The sequence below is a fragment of the Hyperoodon ampullatus genome (assembly GCF_949752795.1).
Source record: "Hyperoodon ampullatus genome assembly, chromosome: 1".
Classification (NCBI taxonomy): Eukaryota; Metazoa; Chordata; class Mammalia; order Artiodactyla; family Ziphiidae; genus Hyperoodon; species Hyperoodon ampullatus.
Window position 1 is genome coordinate 74719960 of NC_136914.1, and position 24242 is coordinate 74744201.

Genomic DNA, 24242 nt, shown 5'->3' on the forward strand with positions numbered 1-24242 from the left:
CTAATATCACTAATGAATATAGATGCAAATATCCTCAACAAAATACTAGCAAACAGAATCCAACAGAACATTAAAAGGATCATACACCATGATCAAGTGGGGTGTATGCCAGGAATGCAAGTACTCTTCAATATACACAAAAAAATCAATGTGATACACCATTTTAACAAACTGAAGGAGAAAAACCATAAGATCATCTCAATATATGCAGAAAAAGCTCTCAACAAATTTCAACACCCATTTATGATAAAACTCTCCAGAAAGTCAGCACAGAGGGAACCTACCTCATTACAATAAAGGCCATATATGACAAACCCACAGACAACATCATTCTCAGTGGTGAACACCTGAAACCAGTTCCTCTAATATCAGGAACAAGACAAAGTTGCTCTCACCACTGTTATTCAACCTAGTTTTGGAAGTTTTAGCCATGGCAATCAGAGAAGAAAAAGAAACAAAAGGAATCCAGATTGGAAAAGAAGTAAAAGTGTCACTGTTTGCAGATGACATGATACTATACGTAGATAATCCTAAAGATGCTACCAGAGAACTATTTGAGCTAATCAATGAATTTGGTAAAGTAGCAGGATACAAAATTAATGCACAGAAATCTCTTGCATTCCTATACACTAATGATGAAAAATCTGAAAGAGAAATTAAGGAAATATTCCCATTTACCATTGCAACAAAAAGAATAGAATACCTAGTAATAAACCTACCTAAGGAGACAAAAGGCCTGTATCCAGAAAATTATAAGACACTGATGAAAGAAGTTAAAGATGATACAAATAGATGGAGAGATATACCATGTCCTTGGAATGCAAGAACCAACATTGTGAAAATGCCTATACTACACAAAGCAATCTACAGATTCATTGCAATCCTTATCAAACTACCAATGGCATTTTTCATAGGACTAGAACAAAAAAGTTTACAGTTTGTGTGGAAACACAAAAGACCCTGACTAGCCAAAGCAATATTTAGAAAGAAAAAGGGAACTGGAGGAATCAGGCTCCCTGACTTCAGACTATACTACAAAGCTACAGTAATCAAGATAGTATGGTACTGGCACAAAATCAGAAATATAGAACAATGGAACAGGATAGAAAGCCCAGAGATAAAACCATGCACATATGGTAACTTTATCTTTGACAAAGGAGGCAAGAATATACAATGGAGAAAAGACAGCCTCTTCAATAAGTGGTGCTGGGAAAACTGGACAGCTACATGTGAAAGAAAGAAATTATAACACTTCCTAACACCACACACAAAAATAAATTCAAAATGGATTAAAGACATAAATGTAAGGCCAGGCAGTATAAAACTCTTAGAGGAAAACATAGGCAGAACACTCCATGACATAAATCACAGCAAGATCCTTTTGGACCCATCTCCTAGAGAAAGGGAAATAAAATCAAAGATAAACAAATGGACCTAATAAAACTTAAAAGGTTTTTCACAGCAAAGGAAACCATAAACAAGATGAAAAGAGAACTCTCAGAATGGGAAAAAAATATTTCAAACCAAGCAGCTGACAGAGGATTAATCTCCAAAATATACAAGCAGCTCATGCAGCTCAATTTCAAAAACACAAAAAAACCCAATCAAAAAATGGGCAGAAGACCTAAATAGACAGTTCTCCAGAGAAGATATACAGATTGCCAATAAACACATGAAAGGATGCTCAACATACTAATCATTAGAGAAATGTAAATCAAAACCACGATGAAGTATCACCTCAGACGGGTCAGAATGGCCATCATCAAAAAATCTACAAAGAATAAATGCTGGATAGGGTGTGAAGAATAGAGAACCCTCTTGCACTGTTGGTGGGAATGTAAACTGATACAGCCACTATGGAGACCAGTATGTAGGTTCCTTACAAAACTAAAAATAGAACTACCTTATGACCCAGCAATCCCACTGCTGAGCATATACCCTGAGAAAACCATAATTCAAAAAGAGACATGTATCAAATGTTCATTGTAGCAGTATTTACAATAGCCAGGACATGGAAGCAACCTAAGTGTCCATCGACAGATGAATGGATAAAGAAGATGTGGCACATATATACGATGGAATATTACTCAGCCATAAAAAGAAACAAATTGAGTTATTTGTAATGAGGTGGATGGACCTAGAGTCTATCATACAGAGTGAAGTAAGTCAGAAAGAGAAAAGCAAATACTGTATGCTAACACACATATATGGAATAAAAAAAATGGTTCTGATGAACCTAGGAGCAGGACAGGAATAACGAGGCAGATGTAGTGAATGGACTTGGGGACATGGAGAGGAGGAAGTGTAAGCTGAGATGAAGTGATAGAGTGGCATTGACATATGTACACTACCAAACGTAAAATAGATAGCTAGTGGGAAGCAGCCGCATAGCACAGGGAGATCAGCTCAGTGCTTTGTGACCACCTAGAGGGGTGGGATATGGAGGGTGAGAGTGAAATCCAAGAGGGAGGGTATATGAGGATATATGTATACCTATAAGTGATTCACTTTGTTATACAGCAGAAACTAACACTACAGTGTAAATCAATTATACTCCAATAAAGATGTAAAAATCAACAACAACAAATACATTATATCATACCAAAGACTCAGATGGAAGGATGGATGAATGGATGGATAGATTAGAGAGGAGGGAGAGAAAGAGAGAGAGTAGAGCAAAGCAAGCAAACCCAAATCTATCTTGGGTGATAATCAGCAACTATGAATATAAGTTTCAAGGAGGACTTTATTAGCTTTGGCGCATGTTTGGTGACAGTAACTGTTATGCCGATTTATAAATGATAAATATCTGTTCATTTCATGACATTTGTGTTTGTTATCGTTTCTTTCTTTATTAAAACTTTAATAAAGAATATTAAGTGGCATAACACTACAGCATTTTTTATCCCGCTTTGGGATGACTTTAGAATTATAGCTATTCTTTCATGTTTTCTAATGTCTTCCTTTTCACAACTTGAAATTTCTTTAAAAACAAACAGTAACATCAGCAGTGGCTATTTGACTCACTCTCACTTAAAGATCCAATTTGCAATCTATGTGGTTCCCTTCCAATTAATTATGTATATACTTTGTTTACTTGTGGGAGAACATATTCCTACCTTCTCAGCTTATTCACTGGAAAGCCAATCCCATTTCCTTTATAATTATAGTGTTTGTTTAGAGCATTGATAATCTGTATTATTACAAATCAGGCATTGTTGTTATCTTTTTTCATAATGGAATTAGGAAGCCTGTTTCAGAGTCTCTTCTCTATCTAGAAGTATGGTTGTCCAGATTGAAATCATTGGGAATCCTTCCCAACATTTCAGGATTTCAAACTTATTCTTGGGGTTTTCAAAGTGACAACACTGTGCTTTACAGAGAATATCCTTAGTCCAGCTTTTTCACACAGTAAATAATCCAAACCAATGTACACTATTATTTTAGCTTTTGTAAACCTCAGTCTTCTCACTTACCATGTAATTATTGTCAATATAAAAGAGGATACAATCCACACATGCTAAATCAAGACACATCTTTAGAGTCTATTTTTATAAAAAAGACACTGAAAGTTTGTTAGAAGGCTCTGTGCTCTGTTATGGTTTTGACTCTCCTCTTGTGATTATCAGAATTTCATAGCCTCCCTCCACTTTCAACTTATTCTTCCAATTCTGTAATGGATCTATAATTTAACCATGACAGAAAAATATTTAAATAACAGTAGGTTGGTTCCATCTGAGGACAAAAGAGTTTTAAATATAATGTGTTTAATGTGTATCAGCTTTACTACAATGAACTTTATGACATTACTTTGGTCTAATTAGACTCAATTTTTTTCACCTTTCTTTTACTTGGCTGAACATTGCATAATTTAGATTGTCAAATTAATTATCTCATTTATGTGACCTAATATTGTATTTTCTTTATCTCTAAGAAATCAAAAAAGTGATGTTATTTCAACGTTTTGAAAATAATTCAATTATTAAAATTTTTCCTATGTTTACACATGCTTAATTACAATGGTTCTTTGAATAATTCATTTAGTCCTTAATGATGACATCCCATAGTTGTATAAATAGTAACAATGCAATTGGAAAGAATGAAGCAACCATTCAATTATTCTCTGCATTGGCTTGTGGACAGTAAGTTTGTGGAAGGCATAAGCAATTCTAAATATGGTCATTTACATAGAAAAGTTGGAGAAAATTAGAAATTGTTAAAAACAAATTCCCTGTCCCCTCACAGCCAGATCATATGAATTGTTCCTCTTTCATAATATAAACTTATTTATCAGTTTTAAATAATGTTTACACACACCAATAAATGAATGATTTAATTACTGCACTCCTTAAATATTTGGTTGGTGTTATATCTGTGACTTCTCTTCTTACTATATAATCATAATGTGTCCATCTCTGAAAGCAAGGAATAAAAATAAGTGCATTATGTTAAAAATGAGCATAAGGATGATTGCAGATATGGACTTCACGATTTCTTCCACGGTACCAAGAATTGACTGGGGACAAGTAAGTGTGATTTTTAAAGTATAATACAGAGTTGTCTAAAATAATAGAATGATTTTTTAAAAAAAATATGCATTATTCATTGTTTCATTTTCTGCCACTCAAATACTCTATTTTTTCGATTGAATGAAATAATCATATGAGGTTGATCACCTATCACGTGCAAGGTGTTGGAGGATAAAAAAATAAGTAACGTTTATAGTAACATTGCTCATGTGTTCATAGTAACACTGAAGTCTTATGGAAGAAAAGCAGGCAGATAATAGCAAACTATAATACATAGCAGAATTTTAAAATATTTATTGATTTGAAGAATCTGTGATGGAAGCATAAGGGAAAAATAACTTATTTTGACATTAGGAAAATTTCCTGGAGGAGACAGTAATTGTTTTAAGTTTTTCAGGTGAATGATTTTTAAGAACGGGAAAACAGGAAAGCAGATCTTCTCAGACTTAAAGATAAGCATGGGCAAAGATATGGAGTAGGAAAAAGACTTTAGCAAGCAGAAACAACTGAAATATTGAAGAAAATGCTCCAGGGCAATGAATAATGAGGCTGGAAAAGCAGTTTGGGACAAAGTCATAGGGAGATTGACATATCATTGAAAGGTATCTCTTCTGTGTTCTCTTCTTGCTTCACTGCCCATAGCTATGTGCTCAGGAAAGAATGCCTGTAAGTCCAAGCTATGTAAAGTCAAACTGGGTTCTCATATATGTAGCATGACTTGTAAGTGCCCAGGTAAAACTCCACTGAATATATATCATAAGTTTCAACTACAGAAGTGTAGTTATAGTTTTTCACTTTTGCATCTTTTTTGAGTGTCTATGAAAATTGTCAAACTTTATGGAAGAGTCAAAATTTAATTCATTATTAACAAATGCCTCAATAGATGAATAATAGCTTGAATGTCTAATAGACATCTCATATTAAGGTGTCAAATGCAAATCCAGTTCTCTTCTGTCCCAAATTTGCTTACATAGTTACTACAGCAAAGCAGATCATGTCAACTTCATTCTTCCATTTTTTAAATAAAAACCTTGGCACTGTCCTTGACTTCTATAGTACATTCTCAACTCATATCCAAATTCTGTTGGCTCTGCATTCAAAATCTCTTAAGTATTTTATTACTTCTTACCAGCTCTATAGCTGCCATTCCTGGATTTTTCCCCAGATTCTTTACCACCTTCCTAAAAGACCTTCCTTCTTCTACCCATGCATTTCATTCATTCTCAACACATCACTAGAGCATTTTTTTTAACAAAGGTAAAACATGCTACACCTTGGCTCAAAATCCCGAAAAAGATCTCTGATGGTTAATTGTCTATCACCTTGCCTAGACCATGAGGTCCCCAGACTTTTGGTCAAACACTATTCTAAGTGTGTCTGTGAGGATGCTTCTAGAGGAGATTAACATTTAAATTGGTAGACTAAGTAAAGCAGAATGCCCTCTCTTATGTGGGAGAGCATGGTCTAATCAATTGAAGACCTAAATGGGACTCAAGAGGAAATCCTCCTGCCTCACTGTTTGAGTGGAGATATTGGTATTTTTCAAGCTTTGGGACTAAAACTGAAAAATCAGCTCTCCTATGTTCTCCAGCCTACAAGCTTTCATAATTTACACCATTTGTTCTCCTGGTTCAAAGGACTTTGGACACATCCCATTGGCTCTTCTAGTTTTGCAGCTTGCTAACTGCAGGTCTTGGGACTTCTCCACCTCCATAATCACATGAACCAATTCCTGTATGTATTCTGGTTTCTATTTCTTTGACTATATGTATTTTGACACTGAGAATGGTTCTAAAGGAACAGAATTTTAAGAGTGAGTATTCTGAATTGGTTCTGGGATTTCTGGAATTGGCTCTCTAATCTGATTAGATTTAAAAGTGCTAACGACTCTATTTCCAGTAGTATAGAGAGCACTGATAGCCTATGGCTTGATCTAGCAATGGAGAGACATAAAATGTCACCACTGGATACACCAACAATTTATAAGAAGCAAGAAGCTAGATGATCTTGTGTATGATACTTTCAGTTGGCCAGGACAGAAGTTCACTGTCTTACTTCAACGGTATATCAACAATCCAGCCCTATGTCATAATGTAGTTTGTAGGGAAGTTGATCAACTTTCCCTTCCATAAGATATCACAAAGTTCTCCTACACTGATGATATTATGCTGATTGGACCTAGTGACCAAGAAGTAGAAACTATGCTAGACTAGTTGGTAAGAATGTTCATGCCAGAGGATGGTAAATAAATCTGACAAGTTTCAGGGGTCTTGTATCTTGGCAAAATTTGTAGGGGTCTAGTAACATGGGGCATATTGAGATATCCCTTCTAATATAAAATATAAGTTGTTGAATCTGGCTCCTCTTACAACTAAAAAACAAGCTCAATGCATAGTGGGCCTCTCTGGACTTTAGAGAGAATGTTCCTCACTTGGGTCTATTACTCTGGCCTATTTATTGAGGAGTTTGGAAACTTCTAGTTTTGAGTGGAACCCAGAAGAAGAGAAGGCTTTGGAACAGGTCCAGGCTGCTCTACAAGCTGATCTGACAGTTGAGGCATGTAATCCAATGATCCAATGGTGCTTGAAATTTTAGGAGCAGATAAGGATGCTGTTTGGAATCTGTGGCAAGCTCCTATATGTGAATCACTATGCAGGCACTTGAGACTTGAAGCAAAGCCCTGCTATCCTCCACAAATAAATACTCTTCTTTTGAGAATCAGCTCTTGACCTACTGGGCCTTAGTAAAGACTGAACACCTAGCCATGGGCCACCGAGTTACCATGTGACCTGAGCTTCCTACCATGAACTGGGTGTTATTTGACTTGCTAAGCCATAAAGTTGGATTGCACAGCAACACTCTATCATCAAAGGTGAATGGTATACATGTGATTAAGCCCTAATAGGACCTAAAAGCATAAGTAAGTTATGTGAGGAAGTGACACAAATGCCCATGGTCCCCACTCCTGCTACACTGCCTTCTCCACTCAGCTGGCACATACAGCATCATGGGGAGTTACCTAGGATCAGCTGATAGAGGAAGAAAAGACAGGCTTGGTTTACAGATGATTTTGAACAATATATAAGTACCACCAGAAAGTAGACGCCTGCAGTGCTATGGCCCCTTTCTGGGACATCCATAAAGAACAGCAGTGAAGGGAAATCTTACTAGTGGTCAGAACTTCAAGCAATGCACCTGGTTGTTCACTTTGCTTGGAAAGATAAATGGCCACATGCGTGACTATGTACCTATTCTTGTGTCGTGGACAAAAGTTTGGATGGTCATGGACTTGGATGAAACATGATTGCAAAATCTATGACACAAAGTTTAGGGGAAAAGTATGTGGATAGAACTTTCTGAATGGGCCAAAAGCATGAAGATATTCATGTCTCATGTGAATGTTTACCAAAGGGTAACCCAAGAAGAGAAAAAATTTAATAATCAAGTAGATAGGATGATCTGTTTTGTACATACAAGTTAGCCTCTTTCCCCAGCTACCCCTTTAATTGCCCAATGGGTTCATTAACAAACTGGCCATGGTGGCAAGAATAGAGATAATGCATGGACTCAGCAACATGGACTTCTACTCACCAAGAACAACCTGGCAGTGGCTACTGCTGAGTGGATTGATCACCTTAACAGTAGCAGAGACCAACATTTGGGTTTTGATGTGGCAACATCACCCAGGGTCATCCGCCAGTGTGAGGTATGTAGAAACAAAGACAATATTGAGTTTTCCTGAATTTCAAAACGTAAGAGGGAGACAAGATGGATGAGTTGATTAAGAATCAAATGTATGTATAAGGACATAAGCTATTTTAGCATAATTATTTTTTCTCTTTCTTCAGTAGTGCTTACATATCCTTAGCAAACACCTAAAGGCCTCTTAAAACACAAGGTTTTAATTTGTCATTAACCCAAGATGTCTACAAAATAAAGTCATGTTCTAGAAGCCAACTTGGAATACAAGCTTCATTATAAAGTTTTCCCTAAAGTTGCCTAGGCTTGGCTCTGGTACATGGTAGTCCATAAGGGAGAAAAACATAACTGTTTGAAAATAGGTGATGAGTAAATTTTTTCTGTCAATAAGGCAAATAAACATTTTGAAATGATCTAGCACTGCAAAATATCAAAAATACTAAATATTGTATACATTTACATATACTTATATTAAAGGACATTGCCAAGCTTATGAGGAATTAGAAGAGATCCCAATGGCCCACAGAAAATATATATACAAAATTTAAAGTAGAAAGTAGAAACTGGAAGGCTAATGTCTGTTTCAGGGACCAGGATATTTGAGGAAGAAGAAACAAAGTTATGGATCTCAGGCCAGTGTCACAGGTGGAGATGGGTGAATGGGACTGAAATCAATACACTTTATAAAATGTTAACCCTGAGAAGATTCACACACCTTCAGTAAAGAATAAAATGAAAAACAAAGTCCACTGAAGTGGAGAGAGACAATGAATAAGCCTGTTGATATCCTCTCTAAACTGGGTAGAAAAATAAATATTATAAAAATTCTAAGAATTTCTACTGGAATGTACAACCCAAGTCTTCCCTCAACTGATGTTGAGGTTTGGATAGTTGTTGACTATATCATAAGTGAGAACAGATAAAAACTCATGTCCTCCCTGGATGTCCTACACTTGACTTCTCAGGATTTCTATAGATTAATCTCAACTAAATGCTAATTACAGTGTAAAAATTACAAAAATAAAAACCACAAAGAAACAAACTATTATAGCAGGGCTGAGAGTGAGTGAAGAACTGATCATGGGTACAAAATTTAAAAGGGCACTAAAAATCTTGTAGTCAAGACAAATAGTACTTTAATTCATTATTTTAACAAATCAAATTCAATTCTCAGATCTATAATAAACAAAATACCAAAATTTTAGCAAAGAGAGGAACTGTTATAGATGCATTAGGGTGAGACAAATGAGGTGACTTATATAAGTTCAAGGTCAGATCTTGCCTTTAAGTAATTTTTTGATATTTGTTTATCATGGATTTTCTGCAATAATTATGATTTTAAAAATTACATTAACATAGTGTTTATATTGATTACTGATTTTTTTGGTCACTTATATTTGGCACATAATATGAGTGACTCACTCACCTAACCATGTCCCTGGCCCTGTATTGCAGTCAAGAATCAACAGAAAAAAGAAATAACAAGCTTACCTCATAAGATTTAATATACTGAAATGTCAACATCAGTATATAAAATAGCTATGTATATTATAAGTAAATAAATAGGTTGAAAATATTAATGATCAAGAAAAAAAAGCTTATTTTAAATGACTATAAAAATTCAAATCCCATTTAAAGGTATTTTATATATATACATAAAATAAGCAAATATAAAATTAAAATTTGTTGCATTAGTTAATCTGCAGATTAGACAACATTGAATAGACAATTAGTGAGAACGGGATATTGGACCTGAAGATTACAGAAAAGAGATTAAAATATAGGGAGGACATAATGAGGACTAATATTCTTCTCATCACAGTTTAAGAAAAAGCCAAAAGTGAGAATGATGGAGAGGAAATATTTTAAGAAATAACAGCTAAGAAATTTTCAGAATTGACAAACGGCATGAAGGCTAAAATTCAAAAAATGTATATTCCAGGAGACCTTCAAGATGGCAGAGGAGTGAGACATGGAGATCGCCTTCCTCCGAACAAATACATCAGAAATACATTTACATGTGGAACAACTCCTACAGAACACCTACTGAATGCTGGCAGAGGCCTCAGACCTCCCAAAAGGCAAGAAACTCCCCCACGTACCTGGGTAGGGCAAAAGAAAAAAGGAAAAACAGAGACAAAACAATAGAGGTGGGACCTGCACCTGTGGGAGGGAGTTGTGAAGGAGGAAAAGTTTCCATATACTAGGAAGTCCCTTCAGTGGTGGAGTCGGGGGGTGGAGGGGGGAAGATTTGGAGCTACGGAGGAGAGCACAGCAACAGGGGTGCCGAGGGCAAAGCAGAGAGATTCCCGCACAGAGGATCAGTGCCGACCAGCATTCAACAGCCCAAGAGGCTTGTTTGCTCACCCGCCAGGACGGGTAGGGGCTGGGAGCTGAGCCTCGGTGTTTGGAGGTCAGATCCCAGGGAGAGACTGGGGTTGGCTGAGTGAACACAGCCTGAAGTGGGCTAGTGCACCACAGCTATCTGGGAGGCAGTGAGGGAAAAAGCCTAGGCTTGCCTAAGAGGCAAGAGACCATTGTTTCGGGGTGAGTGAGGAGAAGGGATTCAGAGCACCACCTAAATGAGTTCTAGAGATGGGTGTGAGCCATGGTTATCAGCGTGAACACAAGAGACAGCCATGAAACACTAAGGCTACTGCTGCAGCCACCAAGAAGCCTGTGTGCAAGCACAGGTCACTATCCCCACCTCCTCTCCCGGGAGCCTGTGCAGCCCACTACTTCCAGGGTCCCGTGATCCAGGGACAACTTAATCCAGGAGAATACACAATGTGCCACAGGATGTTGCAACGTCACATCGGCCTCTGCTGCTGCAGGCACGCCCCGTATTCCATATCCTTCCCTCCCCCCCACCCACCCCCACCTGAGTGAGCCAGAGCCCCCTAATCAGCTGCTACTTTAACCACATCTTGTCTAAGTGAAGAACAGACGCCCTTGGGTGACATACATGCAGACTGGGGGCCAAATCCGAAGCTGAACCCCAGGAGATGTGCAAACAGAGAAAAGAAAGGGAAATCTCACCCAGCAGCTTCAGGAGAAGCAGATTAAATCTCCACAATCAACTTGATGTACCCAGCATCTCTGGAGTACCTGAATAGACAATGAATCATCCCAAAATTGAGGCAGTGGACCTTGCAAGCAACTATATATATATATATATATATATATATATATATATATATATATATATACATTTTTTTTTTTTTTCCTTTTTCTCTTTCTCCATGTGGTTGACAGGCTCTTGGTGTTCTGGCCAGGTGTCAGGTTGGTGCCTCTGAGGTGGGAGAGCTGAGTTCAGGACATTGGTCCACCAGAGACCTCCTGGCTCCACATAATATTAAACGGTGAAAGATCTCTCAGAGATCTCCATCTCAACACTAAGACCCAGCTCTACTCAAGGACCAGCTAGATACAGTGCTGGACACCCTATGCCAAACAACTAGCAAGACAGGGACAAAACCACACCTATTAGTAGAGAGGCTGCCTAAAATCATAGTAAGATCACAGACACCCCAAAACACACCACAGGATGTGGTCTTGCCCACCAGAAAGACAAGATCCAGCCTCATCCACTAGAACAAAAGCACCAGTCCTCTCCACCAGGAAGCCTACACAATCCACTGAACCAACCTTACCACTAGGGGCAGACACCAAAAACAATGGGAACTACGAATGTGCAGCCTGCAAACATGAGAAGCCAACCACAGTAAGTTAAGCAAAATGAGAAGACAGAGAAACACACTGCAGATGAAGGAGCAAGGTAAAACCCACGAGACCAAACAAATGAGGCAATAGACCATCAACCTGAAAAGAATTCAGAGTAATGATAACAAAGATGATCCAAAATCTTGGATATAGAATGGAGAAAATATAAGAAACATTTGAAAAAAGACCTAGAAGAACAAAAGAGCAAACAAACAATGATGAACAACAAAATAAATGTAATTTATAATTCTCTAGACAGAATCAATAGGAGAATAATTGAGGCAGAAGAATGGATATGTGACCTGGAAGATAAAATAGTGGAAATTACTGGAGAGCAGTTTTAAAAAAAGAAGGAAAATAATTGAGGACAACATCAGAGACGTCTGAGAGAACATTAAATGCACCAACATTCAAATTATAGGTGTCTCAGAAGAATAAGAGAGAAAAAAAAAAGTTACTAAGAAAATATTTGTGGAATCTATAGTTAAAAACTTTCCTAACATGGGCAAGGAAATAGTCAATAAAGTCCAGGAAGACCAATGAGTCCCATACAGGATAAATCCAAGGAGAAACACTACAAGACACATATTAATCAAAGTATCAAAAATTAAATACAAAGAAAAAATATTAAAAGCAGCAGGGGACAGCAACAATTAATACACAAGGGAATCCCCATAAGTTTCCATAAGTTTACATAATTTTAACAGCTGATCTTTCAGCAGAAGTTCTGCAGCCAGAAGGGAATGGCAGGAAATATTTAAAGTGATGAAAGGGAAAGACCTACAACCAATATTACTCTACCCAGCAAGGATCTCATTCAGATTCAATGGAGAAATTAAAATTTTTACAGACACGCAAAACCAAAGAGAATTCAGCACCACCAAACCAGCATTACAACAAATGCTACAGGAACTTTTCTAGGCAGGAAACGCAGGAGAAGGAAAAGAGTTGCTATAACAAGATCAAAACAATTAAGAAAATGGTAATAGGAACATACATATCAATAATTACCGTAAATGTAAATGGATTAAATGATCCAACCAAAAGACATAGACTGGCTGACTGGATACAAAAATAAGATCCATATATATTCGGTCTACAAGAGACCCACTTCAGACCTAGGTACACATACAGACTGAAAGTGAGGGGATGGAAACAGATAAACCATGCAAATGGAAATTCTCATATCAGACAAAATAGACTTTAAGACAAAGACTACCACAAGAGACAAGGAAAGACACTACATAATGATCAAGTGATCAATCCAAGAAGAAGGTATGAAAATTCTAAATATTTATGCACCCAACATAGGAGCACCTCAATGCATAAGGCAAATGCTAACAGCCATAAAAGGGGAAATCAAATGTAACACAATAATAGTAGGGGACTTTAACATCCCACTTTCAACAATGGACAAATCATCCAAAATGAAAATAAATAAGGAAACACAAGCTTTAAAAGATATATTAAACAAGATGGACTTAATTGATATTTATAGGACATTCCATCCAAAAACAACAGAATACATTTTCTCCTCAAGTGCTCATGGAACATTCTCCAAGATACATCATATATTGGGCCTAAATCAAGCCTTGGTAAATTTAAGAAAATTGAAATCATAACAAGTATCCATTCTGAGCACATTGCTATGAGACTAGATATCATTTACAGGAAAAAATCTGTAAAGAATGCAAACACATGGAGGCTAAACAATACACTACTTAATATACAAGAGATCACTGAAAAAATCAGAGAGGAAATCAAAAAATACCTAGAAACAAATGACAATGAAAACATGACGACCCAAAACCCTGGGATGCAACAAAAGCAGTTCTAAGAGGGAAGTTTATAGCAATACAAACCTACCTTAAGAAACAAGGAACATCTCAAATAAAAAACCTAACCTTACACCTAAAGCAATTAGAGAAAGAAGAACAAAAAAACCCCAAAGTTAGCAGAAGGAAAGAAATAATAAAGATCAGATCAGAAATAAATGAAACAGAAATGAAGGAAACAATAGCAAAGATCAATAACTAAAAGCAGGTTCTTTGAGAAGATAAACAAAATTGATAAACCATTAGCCAGATTTATCAAGTAGAAAGGGGAAAAAACTCAACTCAATAGAATTAGAAATGAAAAAGGAGAAGTTGCAACAGATATTGCAGAAAGACAAAACATCCTGAGAGACTACTACAAGCAACTCTATGCCAATAAAATGGACAACGTGGAAAAAATGGACAAACTCTTAGAAACATATAATGTTCCAAGACTGAACCAGAAAGAAATAGAAAATATGAACAGACCAATCACAAATGAGGAAAATGAAACTGTGATTAAAAATCTTCCAACAAAAAAAGTCCAGGACTAGATGGCTTCACAGGTAAATTCTATCAAACATTTAGAGAAGAGCTAACACCTATCCTTCTCAAACTCTCCCCAAAAAATTGCAGAGGAAGAAACACTCCCAAACTCATTCTATCAGGCCACCATCACCCTGATACCAAAACCAGACAAAGATACTGCAAAAAAAAGAAAATTGTAGACCAATATCACTGATGAATACAGATGCAAAAATCCTCCACAAAATACTAGCAAACAGAAGCCAACAGCACATTAAAAGTATCATACACAATGACCAAGTGGGATATATCCCAGGGATGCAAGGATTCTTCAATATACACAAATCAATCAATGTGATACACCATGTTAACAAATTGAAGGATAAAAACCATATGATCATCTCATTAGATGCAGAAAAAGCTTTTGATGAAATTCAACACCCATTTATGATAAAAACCCTGCAGAAAGTAGGCATAGAGGGAAATTACCTCAACATAATAAAGGCCAAAACCACAGGCAACATTGCTCTCAATGGTGAAAAACTGAAACCATTTCCACAAAGATCAGGAACAAAACAAGTTTGCCCACTCTCACCACTCTTATTCAACATAGTTTTGGAAGTCTTAGCCACAGCAATCAGACAAGGAAAAGAAACAAAAGGAATCCAAATCGGGAAAGAAGAAATAAAGCTGTCACTTTTTGCAGATGACAAGATACTATACAGAGAGAATCCTAAAGATGCTACCAGAAATCTACTAGATCTAATCAATTAATTTGCTAAAATAGCAGGATACAAAATTAATGCAGAGAAATCTCTAGCATTCCTATACACTAATGATGAAAGCTCTGAAAGAAAAGTTAAGGTACCACTGCAACAAAAAGAATGAAATACCTAGGAATAAACCTACCTAAGGAGAAAAAAGACGTGTATGCAGAAAATTATAAGACACTGATGAAAGAAATTAAAGATGATACAAATAGATGGAGAGATATACCATGTTCTTGGATTGGAAGAATCAACATTGTGAAAATGACTATAGTACCCAAAGCAGTCTACACATTCAATGCAATCCCTGTCAAACTACCAATGGCATATTTCACAGGACTAGAACAAAAATTTTCACAAAAGACTGAATAGCCAAAGCAATACTGAGAGAGAAAACCAGAGTTGGAAGAATCAGACTCCTTGACTTCACACTATAGTACAAAGCTACAGTAATCAAGACAGTATTGTACTGACACAAAAACAGAAATATAGATCAATGGCACAGGATAGAAAGGCCAGAGATAAAGCCATGCACATACGGTCACCTTATTTTTGATAAAGGAGGAAAGAATATTCAACGGAAAAAAGACAGCCTCTTCAATAAGTGGTGCTGGGAAAACTAGACAGCTGCATGTAAAAGACTGAAATTAGAACACTCCCTAACACCATACACAAAAATAAACTCAAAATGGATAAAAGACCTAAAATAAGTCCAAACACTATAAAACTCTTAGAGGAAAACCTAGGCAGAACACTCTATGACATGAATCACAACAAGATCCTATTGACCCACCTGACAGAGAAATGGAAATAAAAACAAAAATAAACAAATGGGACCTATTGAAACTTAAAACCTTTTGCACAGCAAAGGAAACCATAAGCAAGACAAAAAGACAACTATCAGAATGGGAGAAAATATATTCAAGTGAAGCAACTGACAAAGGATTAATCTCCAAAATTTGCAAGCAGCTCATGCAGCTCAATATCAGAAAAACAACCCAATCCAAAAGTTGGCAGAAGACCTTAATAGACATTTCCCAAAGAAGATACACAGATAGCCAACAAACACATGAAAGAATGCTCAACATCACTAATCATTAGAGAAATGCAAATCAAAACTTCAATGAGGTATCACATCACACTGGTCAGAATGGCCATCATCAAAAAGTCGACAAACAATAAATGCTGGAGAGGGTGTGGAGAAAAGGGAACCCTCTTGCACTGTTGGTGGCAATGTAAATTGATAGCCACTATGGAGAACAGTAAGGAGGTTCCTTAAAAAAACTAAAAATAAAACTACCATACGACCCAGCAATTCCACTGCTGGGCATATACCCTGAGAAAACCATAATTCAAAAAGATATATGTACCACAATGTTCATTGCAACTCTATTTAGAATAGTCAAGACATAGAAACAATGTAAGTGTCCATTGACAGATGAATGAATAAGGAAGATGTGGCACATATATTGAATGGAATATTATTCAGCCATAAAGGAACAAAATTGAGTTATTTGTAGTGAGGTGGATGGACCTACAGTCTCTCATACAGAGTGAAGTAACTTAGAAAGAGAAAAATGAATACCATATGCTAACACATATATATGGAATCTAAAAAAAAAAAAACAAGAGAGAAAAAATGGTTATGAAGAACTTAGGGGCAGGACAGGAATAAAGACACTGATGTAAAGAATGGACTTGAGGACACTGGGTGGGAGGAAGGGTAAGATGCGACAAAATGAGAGAGTGGAATGGACATATAGACACTACCAAATATAAAATAGATAGATAGTGGGAAGCAGCCACATAGCACAGGGTGATCAGCTCGGTGCTTTGTGACCATGTAGAGGGGTGGGATAAGGAGGTTAGGAGGGAGATGCAAGATGGAGGATATATGAGGATATATGTATATGTATAACTGATTCACTTTGTTATAAAGCAGAAACTAACACACCATTGTAAAGCAATAATACTCCAATAAAGATGTTTAAAATATAAATTAATTAAATTAAAAAATAAATAAATAGCTGCATTTTCTACATCATCATCATAGCAAAATAAATTGGATCACCAAATAATCATGATGATAATGAGAATGGTGATGATGAGAATGATAGAGGTAACATGAGTAGCTGAACTGTATAGTAAATTGGATCACCAAAAAAAATTAAAAATAAAAATTATAGTTATCATACCCAGAAAAAAACTATATATGTATGTATGTATATATATATATATATATATATATATATATATATATATATATATATATATATATATATATATTCCAGAGAGGATTAATAAAAAGAAATGCATGCTTACACATATACAATGGTTATTAAAAAACTCATCTACAAACAAAACAAAAACCAAATAAATCAACTTATAGTACATTTTCCAGCAGCAACAATGAGAGGCAAAATCAGTTGAAGAATATATTTAAAATGCTGAGATAAATGAATCAGCAATTTTCAATCATGTAACTAGCAAACCCTTTTTCAAGAACAAGAACAAGAAAACTAAATACTGAGAAAATTTACCATCAATAGATGCTCCTAATAAGAATTATATATATGTGTGTGTGTGTATATATATATATATATACATATATATATATATATATATGTATGTATATAGATATAATATAGTTGCCATAACTAAATAAATTATGGTAAAATTTCAAAAGGAAACACCAAAAACTTAGAAATAGAGAGTATACATTTCAAATTTTATAGGAAAATATTTAGGGAATAAATTTATCATTTAAAATAACAATAGAAGAGGGAAGAAATAAAATATCAGAATACAATTTTAAATAAATATTTTACCAAATTTTCAGGTGACAGATGCATAAATTTTATGAAGCATAGAAAAACTGAAAACACTACATAATTTTAAAAGGCATTTTATTAACACCAGACCAAAAAAATATACTTAATAAAAAATTATATGCCAACTGACACTCATGATTATGGATACAAAGAATTTAAACAATGCACTGGAAAATGTAATAAGTTTATATTTTAAAATCTAAGCTAAATTAGTTTTATCTCCTATATACAAGTTTGGATTAAAATTAATAAAGGTATTAATATTTTTCTTCTATAAAGTGATTAAAGAGAATGAAAATATGATCAAGTGAATAAAAATAGACAAGGTAATATATCCCATGGATTTTTTTTTTTTTTTACCAATGGTAATGAATAAAAATATTTATACCAGGATTGTTTGTAGTAGCAAGAAACTCATAATAGCCAAAAAGTCCCCAAAATAAAAGAATGGGAAAAGCAATTATATGTTGATATTAATACATTAGAGTTAATTACAGTTTTAACAAATGAACCATGGTCAATCATCTCAAAATATATCAATCTCAGAAATATATGTGGCTTATAAAAGGGGAAATCGACAGTAACACACTCATAGTAGGGGACTTTAACACCCCACTTTCACCAATGGAAAGATCATCCAAAATGAAAATAAATAAGGAAACACAAGCTTTAAATGCTACATTAAACAAGATGGACATAATTGATATTTATAGGACATTCCATCCAAAAACAACAGAATACACATTTTTCTCAAGTGCTCATGGAACATTCTCCAGGATAGATCATATCTTGGGTCACAAAACAAGCCTTGGTAAATTTAAGAAAATTGAAATTGTATCAAGTATCTTTTCTGACAACAATGCTATGAGACTAGACATCAATTACAGGAAAAGATCTGTAAAAAATACAAACACATGGAGGCTAAACAATACACTACTTAATAACGAAATGATCACTGAAGAAATCAAAGAGGAAATCAAAAAATACCTAGAAACAAATGACAATGGAGACACGACAACCCAAAACCTATGGGATGCAGCAAAAGCAGTTCTAAGGGGGAAGTTTATAGCAATACAATCCCACCTTAAGAAACAGAAAACATCTCGAGTAAACAACCTGACCCTGCACCTAAAGCAATTAGAGAAAGAAGAACAAAATAAACCCCAAAGTGAGCAGAAGGAAGGAAACCATAAAGATCAGATCAGAAATAAATGAAAAAGAAATGAAGGAAATGACAGCAAAGATCAATAAAGCTAAAAGCTGGTTCTTTGAGAAGATAAACAAAATTGATAAACGATTAGCCAGACTCACCAAGAAAAAAAGGGAGAAAACTCAAATCAATAGAATTAGAAATGAAAAAGGAGAAGTAACAACTGATACTGCAGAAACACAAAAGATCATGAGAGATTACTACAAGCAACTCTATGCCAATAAAATGGACAACCTGGAAGAAATGGACAAATTCTTGGAAATGCACAACCTGCCAAGACTGACTCAGGAAGAAATAGAAAATATGAATAAACCAATCACAAGCACTGAAATTGAAACTGTGATTAAAAATCTTCCAACAAACAAAAGCCCAGGACCAGATGGCTTCACCGGCGAATTCTATCAAACATTTAGAGGAGAGCTAACACCTATCCTTCTCAAACTCTTGCAAAATATAGCAGAGGGAGGAACACTCCCAAACTCATTCTACGAGGCCAACATCACCTTGATACCAAAACCGGGCAAGAATGTCACAAAGAAAGAAAACTACAGGCGAATATCACTGATGAACATAGATGCAAAAATCCTCAACAAAATATAGCAAACAGAATCCAACAGCACATTAAAAGGATCATACACCATGATCAAGTGGGGTTTATTCCAGGAAGGCAGGGATTCCTTAATATACACAAATCAATCAATGTAATACACCATATTAACAAATTGAAGAAGAAAAAACATATGATCATCTCAATAGATGCAGAGAAAGCCTTCGACAAAATTCAACACCCATTTATGATAAAAACCCTGCAGAAAGTAGGCATAGAGGGAACTTACCTCAACATAATAAAGGCCATATATGACAAACCCACAGCCAACATCGTCCTCAATGGTGAAAAACTGAAAATATTTCCACTAAGATCAGGAACAAGACAAGGCTGCCCACTCTAACCACTCTTATTCAACATAGTTTTGGAAGTTTTAGCCAAAGCAATCAGAGAAGAAAAGGAAATAGAAGGAATCCAAATTGGAAAAGAAGAAGTAAAGCTGTTACTGTTTGCAGATGACATGACACTATACATAGAGAATCCTAAAGACGCTACCAGAAGACTACTAGAGCTAATCAATGAATTCAGTAAAGTAGCAGGATACAAAATTAATGCACAGAAATCTCTAGCATTCCTGTACACTAATGATGAAAAATCTGAAAGTGAAATCATGAAAACACTCCCATTTGCCACTGCAACAAAAAGAATAAAATATCTAGGAATAAACCTACCTAAGGAGACAAAAGACTTGTATGCAGAAAATTATAAGACACTGATGAAAGAAATTAAAGATGATACAAATAGATGGAGATATATACCATGTCCCTGGATTGGAAGAATCAATATTGTGAAAATGACTCTACTACCCAAAGCAAATCTACAGATTCAATGCAATCCCTATCAAACTACCACTGGCATTTTTCACAGAACTAGAATAAAAAATTTCAAAATTTGTTTGGAAAAACAAAAGACCCTGAATAGCTAAAGCAATCTTGAGAATGAAAAACGGAGCTGGAGGAATCAGGCTCCCTGACTTCAGACTATACTACAAAGCTACAGTAATTAAGACAGTGTGGTACTGGCACAAAAACAGAAAGATAGATCAATGGAACAGGAGAGAAAGCCCAGAGATAAACCCATGCACATATGGCCAACTTATCTTTGATAAAGGAGGCAGGAATGTACAGTGGAGAAAGGACAGCCTCTTCAATAAGTGGTGCTGGGAAAACTGGACAGGGACATGTAAAAGTATGAGATTAGATCATTCCCTAACACCATACACAAAAATAAGCTCAAAATGGATTAAAGACCTAAATATAAGGCCAGAAATTATCAAACTCTTAGAGGAAAACATAGGCAGAATGCTCTATGACATAAATCACAGCAAGATCCTTTTGGACCCACCTCCTAGAGAAATGGAAATAAAAAGAAAGATAAACAAATGGAACCTAATGAAACTTCAAAGCTTTTGAACAGCAAAGGAAACCATAAACAAGACCAAAAGACAACCCTCAGAATGGGAGAAAATATTTGCAAATGAAGCAACTGACAAAGGATTAATCTCCAAAATTTATAAGCAGCTCATGCAGCTCAATAGCAAAAAAACAAACAACCCAATCCAAAAATGGGAAGAAGACTTAAATAGACATTTCTCCAAAGAAGATATACAGATTACCAACAAACACATGAAAGAATGCTCAACATCATTAATCATTAGAGAAATGCAAATCAAAACTACAGTGAGATATCATCTCACACCAGCCAGAATGGCCATCATCAAAAAATCTAGAAACAATAAATGCTGGAGAGGGTGTGGAGAAAAGGGAACACTCTTGCACTGCTGGTAGGAATGTGAATTGGTACAGCCACTATGGAGAACAGTATGGATGTTCCTTGAAAAACTAAAAATAGAACTACCATATGACCCAGCAATCCCACTACTAGGCATATACTGAGAAAACCATAATTCAAAAAGAGACATGTACCAAAATGTTCATTGCAGCTCTATTCACAATAGCCCAGAGATGGAAACAACCTAAGTGTCCATCATCAGATGAATGGATAAAGAAGATGTGGCACATATATACAATGGAATATTACTCAGCCATAAAAAGAAACGAAACTGAGCTATTTGTAATGAGGTGGATAAGCCTAGAGTCTGTCATACAGAGTGAAGTAAGTCAGAAAGAGAAAGACAAATACCATATGCTAACACATATATATGAAATTTAAGAAAAAAAAATGTCATGAAGAACCTAGGGGTAAAACGGGAATAAAGACACAGACCTACTTGAGAATGGACTTGAGGATATGGGGAGGGGGAAGGTTAAGCTGTGACAAAGCGAGAGAGAGGCATGGACATATATACAGTACCAAACGTAAGGTAGATGGATAGTGGGAAGAAGCCGCATAGCACAGGGAGATCAGCTCGGTGCTTTGTAACCGCCTGGTGGGTGGCATAGGGAGGGTGGGAATGAGGGAGACGCAAGAGGGAAGGGATGTGGGAACAGATGTATATGTATGACTGATTCACTTTGTTATAAAGCAGAAACTAGTAATAAAAAAATAAAAGTAATATATGTGGCTTAGCAATAGCATTGAACAAAACCGCATATGTTATGGAATCAGTTACATAAAAACACAATTATACAAAACTAAGGATATATGCATATGTATGTAACAAAACTACTGTCAACCATCATTGTTTAAAATTCTGTATGTGTGATTTGCTTACTTGCTAAAATGTATTTGTAATCCCCAAATCTATAGTCAGACCTGCTCAGAACAGTGAATATTTGAGTCTGAGGCCTCTGTTTCCAGATGATGGCTAACAGGGTAAGGTGCTCTGCCCTCTTGTTTCAGCTCTCAGAGAGATGCCCACAGGATTGAGAGGGCAATGCACTGCAGAGCAAGCAGCTCTGGCCCTGGGGGCAGCTGGACAGGGACTGAATCCCACCTCTGGCATCTGCTAGTGGGATAGCTTCAAGAAAGTCACTTAACCATTCCGAACCTTGTTTCCTCTTTTATAAAATAGGAAAAATCAAATCTACCAGGATGAGCTGCTTTTACAATTTAATATTGTAATCTATGTGAGATGTGTGTGTGCATGTGTGTGTGTGTGTGTGTCCATATTTCCCCTAGGAGCAATTGTTCAGTATTTGCTAATTCAGTGTTCACCTCAACTTTATGCAGCATATACACCATGAATAAGGAGAGTCAACTGATAAGGAAAAACAAGGAAATAATATATATGAATAGTAATTCTTTCCAGAGAGGACTGAGAGGTGATATGGGAGCCTGGGAAAGAAAAGTCATACAACTGAAAGGGTCACAGAGGGGCTTTTAGCTGTACTGGTAATGCTCTGTTGGATAATTCAGTTGTTGGGTCCTCAATTGCTCATTTTATTATTGTTTTACTATTTATGGCATATGACATTTATGTAACATATAAAATTATATTTATGAGATATTTCATAATAATAAAATGGTTTTAAAAGATCAATCTGCCCTTGTTTAGTGCTGGGGTCAGTTAACTACGGTCCATGCGTATAGCCGCACTCATGTTTCATTCAGAGCAGGAATAGTCAAATCATAGCTCATAAAATCCACCTGTTTTTACAAAATTTTATTAATGCATAGCCTGCCCATTTTATGTATTTTCTATGGCTGCTTTTGAGCTACAAGAGCAGAATTAAGTAGTTGCAACAGATACCTCACAAAGCCTAAAATATTTACTATTTGGCCTTTTACCAAAACTTTTACAAACCCCTAATTCAGTGCAACGTCTTAATATCCACACTAATTGGTAAGAACAGCTCAGAAGTCAGGGCCAAAATGAGCTACAGAGAAAAACCTAGGAGAAAAATGTTTTTATGTGATAAGTGACTTGAGCTTTTAAGATTCTGAAACATCCATAAAGCAGCAGGTGTGGGGGGCTGGAGCAATATGCCAGCAAACAAAACAAAATAAAACCAACGAGAAAACTTGCAAATATTAACTCATGGAATCCACACAATCCCCACGTAAGTCAACTGAAGCACAGATAGATTAAGAAAATCACCCATGTTCACAGATGTTGCATCTAGTGAAGCTAGAATTCCATACAACCTGCATTCCTGTGTAGAATAATACACACTCACAATTAGCATAATCTATTATTAAGGTGATTCCCATGGTAAACTGTATGTTGTGTGCAAACTGCTTTCATCATCTCAAACCTTCTGTAAACTGTTATTTTGGAGAGTGAAGGAGGCAGTGACATATTGTGCATACCTCTTGGGTGGGAATATAAAGATTCAGTGGACTCAAGACATTGGAAATAAAGAGAAATTTAAGCCTCTTTGTCATCTGTGAAGTTATTAGGAGATACTGGGTTTCCAATCATATGTAATATGGAGATTTTATATTTAATATTTAAATATTAAAGGACAGGGTAAATTTGACATATAAAGGAATTGATGTCACCGAAGTGGTTGATATTTTGGTTACTTTTTATGAATACAACAATTCTTGTTTTGTTTAGCAATTAGTCAATATATAAAAAATGAGGATGTCATGGTGGGACCATATCTTATATCTGCTTGCCTTTCTTTAAAAG